Source organism: Suricata suricatta, chromosome 3 (genome assembly GCF_006229205.1).
Source record: "Suricata suricatta isolate VVHF042 chromosome 3, meerkat_22Aug2017_6uvM2_HiC, whole genome shotgun sequence".
Taxonomy (NCBI): domain Eukaryota; kingdom Metazoa; phylum Chordata; class Mammalia; order Carnivora; family Herpestidae; genus Suricata; species Suricata suricatta.
The window spans coordinates 89,582,231-89,595,740 of record NC_043702.1 but is presented as its reverse complement, the minus strand read 5'-3'; the positions used below and the strand labels follow the sequence as shown (position 1 = coordinate 89,595,740).

The following is a 13,510-nucleotide window of genomic DNA, read 5'->3' as shown; positions in this document are numbered from 1 at the left end:
TTTTGGAGTGCTTTTAACATTTTGGGGTTGCCTACAGTGGATGAAGACTGAAGGGGGGAGCTTTGGCTATTTTGAGAAGTTATTTTAGGAAACAAAGGTATTTTTCCATATGTTTAAAATGAATTTTAGGGGTGTCTGGGTGACTCAGTTGGTTAAGTGTCTGACCTTGGCTCAGGTCAGGATCTGGCAGTTTGTGAGTTCAAGCCCCACGTTGGGCTCTGTGATGACACCTCAGAGCCTGAAGCCTCCTTCAGATTCTGTATCTGCCCCTCCCATGCTCATGCTCTGTCTCTCTCTGTCTCTCAATAATAAATAAAAGCATTAGAAAAAAGAAAAAGAAATAAAATGAATTTTAGTGGGGTCTTAGCAAATGCTACATTAGTGCTACATAAGAATCCCTAAATTTAGTGTCTGAAATGACATAACACTGCAGCTGGACTAGGAGTTGGCTGAACTAGGCTAGGCGTGGCTGGACAGTTCTCCATCAAGCAGTGCATTTGATAGGGCTTGGGTCCTTAAGGTAGCCTGGGCTCAGGACTATTTCCATGTGTTCACTCTGGGCTCTGAGCTGCTCCCTGTAACATGGGGTACTAGGAGAAGTATAAGAATTTAATCCCAACTGCACAAACCCAACTCAATGCTCTGCTTGTGTCACATCTGCTAACATTCTGTTGCCCAAGGCAATTTATACAGCCAAACTCAGAACAAGGGAGGAAGCACATTCTTTCTTTCTTCTTTTTTTTTTTAAATGTTTATTTAGTTTTGAGAGACAGAGAGACAGAGCATGAGTGGGGAAAAAGGAGTGAGAGAGGGAGATACAGAATCCAAAGCAGGCTCCAGACTCTGAGATGTAAGCACAGAACCTGATGTGGGGTTCAAACCCACGAACTGTGAGATCATGACCTGAGCTGAAGTTGTACACTCAACTGACTGAGCCACCCAGGTGCCCTGGGGAGAAGCACATTCTGCCCACCATCAGAGGCACCACCAGAACAAGTTACATGGCTAGAGTCAATTTTGCTGGAGTGATAATTTAAACTTCCACAGTGAGGATAAGGGAGAGGTTGGATCTAAATATTATTGAACAGTAATCTGCTACAAGGGAATTCTAAGTAGAGTTATCAGATTTAGCAATAAAAATACAGAGCATCCAGTTAAACTTGTATTTCAGAGAAACATCAAATATTTTGAGTACAAGTATACCCCATACCTCATACTTATACTAAATCATATTGTTGTATATCCAAGATTCTACTTTAACTGGGTGTTTTCCATTTTATCTGGCTATCCTAGTTTTAGATGAATTAGTTGCTCTTCACAGCGTTAGACTAATAATAAGAATATGTAATTGACCAGATTATATAAAAATTATGCTTGTGTTGATTTCTCCGGTAACTACGCTTCTGCCAAGTTTGGTCTTGCTCCCAGAGATCAGGCACAGGATCCTCTGAAAATATCACTAATTATTTTTAGGGGAAAGATAAATGGAGTCCTCAAGCCAGTTAGCCACTAGCCTTCTTGTTAAACTGTCAATAAGGCAGTGGAAGGTGCTGGAGATTTTGTAATTTTAAATGATATGGAGGAGCAAATCTGGACAGTCTTTCCTGTAATCTCTCTCTGAAGCAGGATTCCGGGCTTGGTAATTATATGTTTTGAGAGTATTTATCTTTATCATGGCTTTTGCCTCCTCCATGTTCACCTAAGTTGGAAAAATATGAGTGTCCTCAGCACCAGATGAAGAATGGGGTGCCAGATAACTGGCCATAAAGGCCAAAGCAGATTCATTTTCATTTGGGGCCCCTGGCGTTGAAGTGGTGTGAAATCTTTATTTGGAATGACACCCTCCCCTTCACCTCTCTGTTGTCCCTCACCCTCAAATAATTATTTATGGCCCACATACCTCTGCTGTGGCTATTGAAATAGAAGGACAAAAGATATACCTGTGAAATGCTCTATGAAGGGATTTGTTGGAGCAAATTACTTTGTTTTGGGTTTGATTGCCATAGCGGCAGTAGTGTTTTGAACCAATACACAGAATCTTAAATCGTTGTAGGTGTGCATGTTTTTAACGGTTGAGGAGGAGGAGTTGGAGGTAAATAGAATATGAGAAGTTTGGGATTTTTTTCTCTAAGCCATCCAGAAATATTTATTTTGAAATGTGAGGCCTGGTTTTCAGAGATGAATGCCAACCCCATAAACTCAGGATGTTAATTTTCATTTCTGCAGGGATTGGAAATGATTCATAGTTTGCAGGAGTTAGAGACACCAAAGCATTTTCTATTAACACCTGGAACTGAATGCAGAGGTGAAAGGCAGGTCTTGCAGAAAGAAAGATATTGTCCAGGGAAGAAAAATGTCACTTTCGTGGGCTTTTTCTTCCTTTTGTGTGTGAAGATGAGAATTTTTTTCCCTTGAAAAATAATTTCTATCTTGTTGCAAAATGTCACTGCAAAATTCTGCTTGAGAAAATAGTAATTCATTCTTCTGTTGATTCTTTTTGCTGTGTTCATAAAAGTACCACCTTAACCATGTGGTGAAAATTAAGGGAAAATGAGCCATCTCACTTGGTTTCATAAATGAACGCGTTTTTACATTCCTCAGTGCCATGCATCTAAGAAAAGAAAATTTCCCTTGGCTAGCTGATTAAATAAACATCTATTTGTGGAAGCAGTCAGGAGGAGAATAGGCAAAAATCCTGAACAGTAATCGCTTCCCTGAGCAGCAGTTGTGGGTGAAGGAGAGGCATCTGAGTCAAAAGGGCAGATTTTCTTCTTACAGAGGCACACATTTTGGCTTTCTTGCTTCCATCCTTTTAGGCTGCTAACTTTAATCAGTTTTCAATGAGTCTTGAGAATTATTAATTTAATAATAAATTATTATCATTATAATAATGATAGTGATAAATATGTTGGTAAATTAATAGTAGTTATTTTTACTATTAGTCACTATGGGGAAAATACCATGCTAAACACTTTTAATACTTTGTCCCATTTTCAATCCTCTGCAAATCCTAGCATGAAGATGATATGGTCTCATTTCACAGACCAGGGACTGAAGCTTAGGAAGCTCAGTAACTTGCCTGCTGTTCTGCAGCCATTATGAGGTAAGCCATAATTTGAATGCAGGCTAACTCCAGGCCCAAAATATTTTAACTTGAAATACTACCACAAGATTTGGTCCTCTGAGATCTACCTATGTCTCCCCTGTTTGATTATGTCCTTGTTTGATGTGCTGCTCTTTCTGGGTTATACTGTGAGCCTTGATTTCTTGGCCTTGGAAACTTGCGTGAGATGTCAGGTAGGGAGTTAATGCTATGAAAACATTTCAGAGCCAGGGATTGAGAAGTAAGGTGGACACTAAGAGCTAAGAAAAGTCTAGGGAAGAAGAGCATATTCCATTCTAGAGGGAATCAAGTGTCAGAAGTGTGACTGTGAGAAATGAGGAGAAAAGGTAGCTGAAGATCTAGATGTTTGCTGAGAATAGCTCCAATTTCCCCTGTGTTGTGTCTGGTGGGTACTTGGGTCAGCCCTATAAAGATCAAGTGAAGTTCAGGATCCACAAACTTTATATTGCCCTCATGGGGGGCTGTTGTTGACTTCTCCAGTATCCAAGATCATTACTCTCTGTGCATGTGTGTGGGAAGCAGAGGTGGATGTAAACATGGGAGGTGTTTCTGATAAGGATCATTTACTTTCAAATCAACAATGGATTTTTTTCTTGGGGAAGTATTGGGCTTAGGTATTGCATCTCAAGTATATTTTTCTTGGGGCTTCTGGATAGCTCAGTTGATTAAGCGTTGAGCTCTTGATCTTGGCTTAGGTCATGATCTCAGGGTTCATGGTATTTAGCTCCACATTTAGTTCTGCTCTGACAGCATGGAGTCTGCTTAGGATTCTGTCTACCTCTCTCTTTCCCCCCTCCTCAGCTTGTGGGTACACACGCTCTCAAAATGAATAATAAACACTAAAACATTTAAATCAAATATATTTGTGTTAACTTTAGACATGTTGGGGATAATATCCTTACTCATTTTTACATTACTATAGAATGCTCAGACTCATAAGTTTTGATGTGGGAAGATCAGGGCAGGAAAACATTAAGTCTGTTAACTTTGTGAATGAATGTAGCCCAGGTTGGACCCTGCTGAGGTGGGAGCCAAGTCTGCATGACAGTGGTGGGCACTTGGTGGGTGGCAGCTAAATGAGCCCAGAACCTAAACTTTCTACTTCACAGTTGCCCACAGCCCATCTCTACCAGGAACAACACTTTTCTACCAGTGGAAAATCATCCCAGCATGTTAAACACCACCAAGGAACAGCATCACGGCCTCTTGGAGCTTCTACCCTAAATCTCTTGTGCTACCAGTGGTGTTTCTTCTGCATTATGTCTTTTAGGCTGCTGCAGCTATGCAGAAGTCAGGAGTTCTAGAAGGAGGGTGCCATAGATCTCTAATGTGGCTGGTAGTGCCCAGTTTGCACCATGCCCACAGGTGGGTAGGAAGGCAGCATTCTGTGGCTCAGAGTTGTCATTCCTGCTCTACCAAAGAGTATGTGCTTTGAACTGGGACTGGCAGACACCCAGAGAGCCTGGCCCCAGGCCTGGTGCCACCATCACTGTGGGCCTGGACTCATAGTAGGATGGAAAGCTTCAAGGGAGAAAAAGTTCTAGATAGCTGGCGAATGGACCTAGCCTTAGAGAAATTAATGCTGTTCCCCTGCCCCCCAATTCTACCTCGTCTTTCTTGGCAATATAAGAATACTGAATAACTATGCTGTCCAATGGGACTTTCTACGATGATGGAAAGGTTCTATATCTGGGCTGTTGAACCATATGGTAGCCACTAGTCTTACATGGCTATTGAGCACTAGAACTGTAGTCAATGTGATTGAAGAATTAAAATTTTAATTCCATTAAATTTTATTTCCTTTGCATTTAAATAGTCACATGTAGCTAGTGGCTACTGGGTTGTATAAATGTATTTTGGAACCATTTTATTTTGACTTGGAGATGGCTTGGCAAGAAAAAGAACACATGTACCTGCACACACACACACACACACACACACACACACACACACCACTCTTAACATAACACTCTAAGCCTGTGCATATCCATTGCTTTATTATCACATTCATTATCTCATAACACCCTATGAGGGTGATGTTCATATTTTTCACATTTTATAGATGAGAAAACTGAGTCACAGAGAAGTTCTGTGTTTTATCTAAGGCTATTTAGTAAGCAAGTAGGGAACCAGGGCTCATTCCAGGCCTGTTTCTCTATCCTAAGGGCTGTAGGTGATCATGAATCTCTCAAGAAAGCCCCAGCCTCCTAGCTCTCTTGTCAGTCTACTGACCACATGGGACAGCCCTGAGGTGGTTCACCTGAAAAGTAGAGCCTAGGACAGTGGCTTGGTTCTCTTAATTTATTTTGGGAAATGATCCCAAAGGAATAGAATTGAAGGTTTGGGAAGTGAAATAGGAAGAGAGAAAGCCAACCCAAGGGTATGTTATTGAAAGTAGGCAACTAGGGCTTAATTCTGCAGGGACCATCTAAGGAGTTGTGCAGACTGCTCCTTAAAGTTGTCCAGCAGACACACTGAGGAGGGGAATATTTGTTCCCCAGCTCCTGTCAAGGACCCCCTTATAGGGTGTTAACTGCTTACATTTTCATTTGCCAGCATAGTTGAGTGGGCATCCACCGGCTTCTGTGTGGTAGTGCAGCGCAACCCTGGCCAGAGTGCAAGAGTCACCTGGTGTAACTGAGGTGAGGGGCTGTTAGGTTATACCTGCGTAGCTTGCTTCTACAGTAAGAGTTGGAGCTAAAAATGTGGCTGAGGGTATATGAGATGGGGCATAAAAAATGTCCATGGTCCAAGGGGAAAGAACTAAATAGAGCAGCTGGGGGAAAGTTAGAAATGAGAATTAGGAAACTCTATGAAGCTCTGAGAATGATTTCTTCAGTAAAAAATTTAGAACAGATGGGCATAACTTTTGGTGTCAGTGAGCTATAGTCTACTTGGTTGCTAGCACAATGCTATTGCTTTTGTGCATCATGCATGGCACTGTTTTAAAGTAAGGCTTTCAGTATTCAGTAGTCTCTCAGGTTTTGCATCCCTCTCTCTCCCCAACTCTCTTTCCCCCATTCCCCTCCCCATGATCCTGCATTAGGTTTCTTCTGTTCTCCTGTTAGACCTGAGTGCAAATATATGGTATCTTTCCTTCTCTGCTTGACTTATTTCGCTTAGCATGACACCCTCAAGGTCCATCCACTTGGGAGGGGGAGGGGGTAGGGAGGTGGTGGTAATGGAGGAGGGCAGTTGTGAGGAAGAGCACTGGGTGTTATATGGAAGCCAATTTGACAATAAACTATTAAAAAATTAAAATTAAAAAATTTAAAAAAAATGAAGTAAGGCTCGAGGGGCACCTGGGTGGCTCAGTTGGTTAAGCGGCTGACTTCGGCTCAGGTCATGATCTCGCAGTTTGTGAGTTCGAGCCCCGCGTTGGGATCTGTGCTGACAGCTCAGAGCCTGGAGCCTGCTTCAGGTTCTGTATCTCCTTCTCTCTCTGCCCCTCCCCTGCTCACGTTCTGTCTCTCAAAAATAAATAAACATTAAAAAATTGGATGAATAAATAAATAAAGTAAGGCTTGAATTCTCCATTGCCCTGTCACTTCCCAGCTAACTTCTTTATGCCACCTAGGTGGGGTGAGCTCGGAGAAGCCAATTATTCAATATATTCCAGATTTACATGGTTATAATGTCATTCACTCATTTAAGGAAAGCATGACCTAAAGGTTAAGAGCACTGACTCTGAAGCCAGATTGCTGGATCCCAATCCTGGCTGTATCTACTAGATTTGAGGCCTTGGACAACTTAACTCCTCTGAGCCTCAGTTTGCTCAACTGGAAATAGGGATGATTATACCTATTTTATAGAGTTATGGTGAAGATTTACTGAGTTAATATAGATGCAGAACTTAGAGCACTCCCTGGCAAGTAGAAAGCACAATATGCATGTTTGCTGTTTGTTGATTCATTAACTGATACTGAATTATTTGATTTCTTATACATGCAGGGCACTGCTTTCCTTAATCATTATGTGAGCCTGGGTCTGACAGTAAATTGCTCATTCCAGCTTTTTGAAATTCATTATGCTTGAAACTCTCAGACCACCACCCTCCCCTCTTTTTCCTTCTATTTTCATGATCAAAACTTTATTTTCCTTTGCTGGTTCCTCCTCTCTCTCCAACCTTTAAATGTTGGAGCATTTTAGGCCTCACTCAATCTTCAGCTATCTTCTCTTAATCACCTTTCTCCTGAGGTAGTCTTGTCTAGTCGTGTGATTTTAAATACATCTATATGCCGGTGACTCGCAAATCTGTCTGTCTAGCTTTGACCTCCCCGCTGAGCTCCAGTCTCATCACTTTAACTCCCAACTTGGTATCTCCATTTTGGGATTTGCTAGGCTCCTCAAACTTAACATGACTGAAAGAGAACTATTGATTTTCTTTTACCCCTACCCCTCTCACACTAGTGGATCGTCTCTCTATTTTCCCTGTTTTGGTAAATTAACTAATTGCTCAGACCTCAACCCAGCAGTCATCTTGTCCTCCCTATTCTATACCCAGACCAACACTATACTCAAAATTTGTTTCCTGTCTCAATATAACCACTTCTATGATCTTTCTATATGATTACTCAGACTATGCCCTGGCCCTAGGGAATTTTCACTAACATGACAGACATCACAGATTTGTATTTTCTGAAACAAAAATTTTCTATCAGGTAGCCTAAATGTTTCCTCTCCTCAAAAAAACAGAATATTAGTCAAGCAGATAGAATTAGAATACCTTGAGGACTAGGTGCCTCTTTTTAGAGGAGATAGGATACGTTGAGGGTAGTATGGCTATAGACTAGGTACCTCTTATTAATTCTCAGAATAGTACATAAGAGCTAGCAGTGAAGCCAAACATTGCTGCCATTCTAGTTTAGGCCACCTTTATCTCTTGCTCAGACTATGACAACAGCTCAGGAATCAGTACCTCATAATTGGCTTCCTCCTTTGCCTCCCCTTTGGTCCATTTTCCACAAGGCAGTCAGAAGAAGCCTAGGATATAAATCAGTTGGTACCACTCTTGTTCTTAAACCTCACTATATTATCTATTATACCATTATAAATTATCTATAAAATTAGCCTAAAACAACAGAAATCTATCATCTCACAGTTACTATGGGTCACAAGTTCAGGAGAGGCTTAGCTGGGAGGTTCCAGCTCAGGGTCTGTGATGGGGTTGCCGTTCAGATGTTGACCAGGGCTAGAGTCATCTGAAGGCTTAATCTGAGGGATCCGCTCACAAGGTGGCTCACTCACAGGACAATAACAGAAGGCCTTAGTTTTTTGTCATGTGAGCCTGTCTGTAGGCTACTTCAATGTTATTGGAACATGTCAACTGACCCCCCCGCCCCAAGAGTGAGTGATCTGAGAGCGAGAACAAGGCAGAAGACTGTCTTTTATGAACTGGCTCCTGGCTGGTTCTCAACCAGGAGTAACTTCGCCTCTCTTCCTTTACTCTGGAACAGTTGGAAATGTTTGGAGAGGGCATGGCTGCTATTGGCCTCTAGTAGCTAGAGGCCAGGGATGCTGCTAGACACCCTATAATATAAAGGATCATACCATCCCCCAAAGAATTATCTGATTTACAATATCAATAGTTCACTCTGGTTTCTCTTCAGAGCGTATAAATCTTTTGCCTGTTATAATATCTATAGTTCAGTGGTTGAAAACTCCTGGTCTAGGGGTGCCTGGGTGGCCTAGTTGGTTAAGTATCTGACTTTGGCTCAGAAAGGTTATGATCTCATGGTTCATTCTACACTGACAATGCAGAGCCTTTTTGGGATTCTCTCTCTCTGCCCCTCTCTCTGTCCCTCTCCCACTTGTTTGCATGCACTCTCTCTCTCACAAAATAAATAAACTTAAAAAGAAAAGAAAAATCCTGGTCTAAGCTCAGAAGTCACATGTCATTACTTCTGTCATATGCCTTTGTTCACACAGACAAATGCTGATATAATATGAAAAGGAATGATACACGGGCATGAACACCAGAAGGCACCAGAAGGTAGTGATCACTGGGACAATCATAAACCACCGCCACTCTCCAGTGACTTAGCCTTATAGTTCAAAGAGAAGGTGAACTCCATATCATGGTTTTTAGGGTCTGCCTGCTTTGACTTCAGTCTCCTTCTCCCACTTCAACTCCTACTGTGTTCCTCTTCTTCCACTGTGCTCCAGCCACATTAATTTTACATTTTTCAAACATGCCAAGCTTGACCCTGTTTCAGACCTTTGTCTCTATCTTGAATTATCTACCCTTGATCTTTGGATGGCTACTTCCTTCTTATCATTCAGGTCTAGCTGAGAAGTCCCCCTCTCAGGAAGCTCTGCACTCATCTAAGCTAAAGTTGAGACACTTTGCTGAACCAACACCAGTTACTGCCTATACCATAGTCTTATTTTACTGCATTCATTGCATTTATCACTATCTGAACACATACATGTGTTCACATGTTTATTTTTGCCTCCTCCCAGTGGAGAGCAAGTGATTATCCTGTATTCCCAGCCCCTAGGGTAGCAATTGGAACATAGTAGCTGATCCATAATTATTTGTTGAATGAGTGAATAAATGAATGAATGTACTCTAATTTTTAAAGTGTTACATATTTCCACAATTTTGCATACTCCATAGGAATAGATGCCTCTAGTACTTTTTCTGGTTTAATTGACCCAGATCTTCTTTGGGGCCCATTATTGTAAAATACTTTATCATCATAGGGTGTAGCAGTGATGGGTCCTGCTGGCTTAATAGGTCCTACGCGCCTGCCCTTCAGTGGCATTTCTGTCTCTCCATTTGGAACAGCAACGAAACTATTAGTTCGGACAGGATTCTGGAAATCAGTATTTACATTAAAATGTTTTTCAATTTTTACACCACTGAAAGTTTCATTATTTATTGTTCGTGGTTTCCTATCATAAAAATGATCAGGATTTGCTGTTTGGTTTTCTCTTTTCCCATGTTTTTGATTATTATAGTCAATGGGTTCTTGAGGAAGTAGATTTTCTTTTGCCTCTGCATAGGACGGACCTTTTCCTGATCTGCTTTGCATAGAGTTATCCCGTTTTTTAAAAGCACCATCATTGTGCTGAGAGCTTAAAAGGTATGAAGTATCTTTAGTTCTGTCATATCTAGAATAGGGTCTATCACACTTGCTTCTCTCTTCAGCCCAGGCTTCAGATCCTGAAGAAGTACTTGGTCTTTCAGAACCTCTGTTTCTAGGTAATCCACTGCCTTCTAAAACTGACTTTGAATTTTGGGGGTCTCTTTGAAAACGAGGAGGCTTTTCATTTCTTGGCTGTCTGGTATTATTTTGAGGCAGATACCGTGGTTGGTTATTATCTTTGACTCCATTTTGCTCAGTATTTGACAATCAGTGTTGTCCCTGATGAAGCTGCTGTGGCTGTGGTTTAGGTTCTTCCACACTCAAAGTCCCCATTTTAGACTCCAGGAAATCAAATAACGTGCTTGGTGCTGATGGCCTTGCATTTCCCAGCTCCTCCTCTTCTTCAGATCTTACTCTCCCCCTGCCTTTTCCTTTACCTCTCAGAGGTGGACCTGTAACATGTTTGTGTTTATTGCTGTTGAGAAGTACATTCAGCGCTGCTTCTAAATTGTTGCCATTATCCATAAGAGCTTGCCTCGATGCTTCTTTACTGAAGCCCATTTCTGTTATGTGTTTTAGAGCCTTCTCATCAACCAGTTCTCTATAGACACCTTCATGTTTCCCCTCAGACTTGGTCGACTTTTCTTTTTGTAAAATTTCTCTACTTTGGCTACCAGCAGCACTCATGTTGAGATTACTTCTAGCACCACCACCACCTCCTCCAAATGTCTTGGTTTCTTTGCTTTTTGCAACTTCCGCAATAGCAGCAGTCCTTTGCTTTTCAAATTCATCATTATCACTTACAGGTTTGACAGGCGTTGTAACTTGCAATGTCTTTCTTCGGTCCAGTTCTCTACTATCCACTTGGACATGAGACGTGCACTTCTGACCAAAAGGCACAAAAGGAGGTGGTCCACCTTCAGTTCCACTATTACTTCTATTGTGTTTTGACAAGCTTCTCTGTAACTCCCATTTCTCAATAAGGTGTTCTACTTCACCGCCAAGAATGGTGGTGTTTGAGTCATTCAAGAGCAGGAATCCATTTTTTATATCCACGATGCCTGAGAGCTTCACTTTAGTCCCAGGTGGTGTGTTCAGACTTATTTTTGACATAAAACTAAATTCAACAGCTGTGCAACTTATGTGCCCATCAGTCATGTTTTGCACTTTATTAGGAAGACAACAAGTTTTACCGAGCAGAAGTTGAAGCTCTCCATTCCTCTGGTATGACAGCAGTTGTTAAATTCATTGATTATGGAAACTATGAAGAGGTGCTACTAAGCAACATCAGGCCCATTCAGACAGAGGCATGGGAGGAAGAAGCCACCTACGACCAAACGCTCGAGTTCTGTAGAGGAGATGATGGTCAGCCAAGAAGGTCCACTCGGCCAACACAGCAGTTTTACCAACCTCCCCGGGCGTGGAACTAATATGAGAAGATAAGAGTCTTTGTGAAGAAAGGAGCCACTGACTGAAAGAAACATCCTGGCCAGAACCTGTTGGTAGACCTCCTACGCTCCCTTCAGAATAAGGTGCAGCCATGATGGATATTATTACTGGAGAACAGAAGAACAGATTTTAGAGGGAAAAACATCCAGCCCACATGGAGAATGGGGGAAAATACTAAGTTAACTTAAGCAAGTACCTTTTACAAGTGAAGGAGTATCTTTTCTTCTGCCATTAATAAAACCAGTGCGCTGTTATATATATAAAAAAAATAAAGTGTTACATATAAGGTTCTGGACCTGTGGAGATGAATTTATTAAATATACAGAGAAGAAGTTAGACAAGGAGCAGAGAAGTCGCATCTTCTGAAGTAATGTCCTTTTACAGTGACATCGGGGGAGACCTCTGCTTATGTTTTGAGTTGTTTATCCTATTATCACTGATCAATTTGCTATTCTAGATTTCCTTCTCTTTCCTTCCTGTATCCATCCTCCCTTGTTGCCTTAGGAAAGCTAAAAGGCACCATTTTTGGACATGGAATAGGACAAGACAATTGATTGCCTGACCTTGGCTTCATTAATCTACTACTACAGCCATTGTCACTAACTAGCCGAGGGCTCACTGAAATCAAGTCCAGCTACATTAACCGCTTTGGGATTCTTTGACTAAAGAGCTATTTTTACACAGTACGAGAATGTACTGCAAACAAAGAATCAATCTTTTATGGGAATAATTAAAAGCCAAACTCACTGTACCACATTGCAATGTTAGTAGACTCGGTATGTACAGTTCTGCCAGTCCCTTAGGTATTTTGAATTTATAGACACTCTTTATCCTGAGTTTACTTTTGGACTTGGCTGTCTCTGAAGCAGTGATTCATACAACTGTAGTACAAGAATCAACTTCAGATAGATCATAGCTGAATTCTTAAGCCCTCAAATCTTTACTCAATGTGACACTTTCAGACAGTTCCAAGGAGAGGAAGGTACCTGCATAGAATAAGTTGTCCGTTAGGACAGGAACAACTCAACATGATACTGAAGGAAACATGGCTTAGTAGAAAGAGATTCCTGGGCAGAGACTACTGGTTAACCCTGTCTCATAATTATCCCATTTAAATCCAAATCCTTCCTCTGATGGCTTCAGACCTCAAGATTTCAGTTAGAAGCCAGAGCAAATGCCTGTGGATTTCCCATTTATTGGATGAGGACTCCTGGAACTTACTTACTCTGTGGGAGGACTTGCAAGAGAAATAATTACTAGCATCTGAGACCAGAGCCTGAAAATTCTTAGTTGCTGGGCATCATGGTGTCACTGAGGTGACCCCCTTGCTGTGCTGAGGAGCAGACTAGCTCTACCTGAAATAACATGATCATACCACTTGGCAAAAAGTGGAGGACAACAGAAGGAAGTTAGAGAATTCAAACACATCAGCCAGAGAGAAAATCAGAAAATCTCAATCTAGACATCCTATGAGAACATGAGTTGATGGCATCTGAAGTGCACACGACCAGTGGTGCTAAAAATGGCAGCTGCCTCAAGCAGAAATTTTTATTACAGGACCAAAAGCAGGATTCAGTGGCACATTCATGTAGGTGAATGAGTCAATACAAGTGTCCTTCTAGATTCCTGGGTTACAGGCTCCTGGGAAGCTTTCAAGATGGGAAGGCATAAAAACAGAATATAAATTCCTGAGGTTTGGGAGGAAGGTGCTCTGAAAGGAGGAATTTAAGGGGGTTGGCCTCATTTATGTCACTAACTAGCAGCTGTCTCTGCTATTACCTAGTGGTGGTCATGAATCCTTTAACCCTCTGTGGTCTGTGGAGACCTTCAAGTCTCTCTACTAGAA

At 41.5% G+C, this 13,510-nt stretch overlaps 1 pseudogene; it reads right to left on the bottom strand.

The window, feature by feature from the left end:
* Positions 1–9,702: 9,702 nt before the first annotated feature.
* Positions 9,703–11,757, bottom strand: LOC115287029 (annotated as a pseudogene).
* Positions 11,758–13,510: the final 1,753 nt, after the last annotated feature.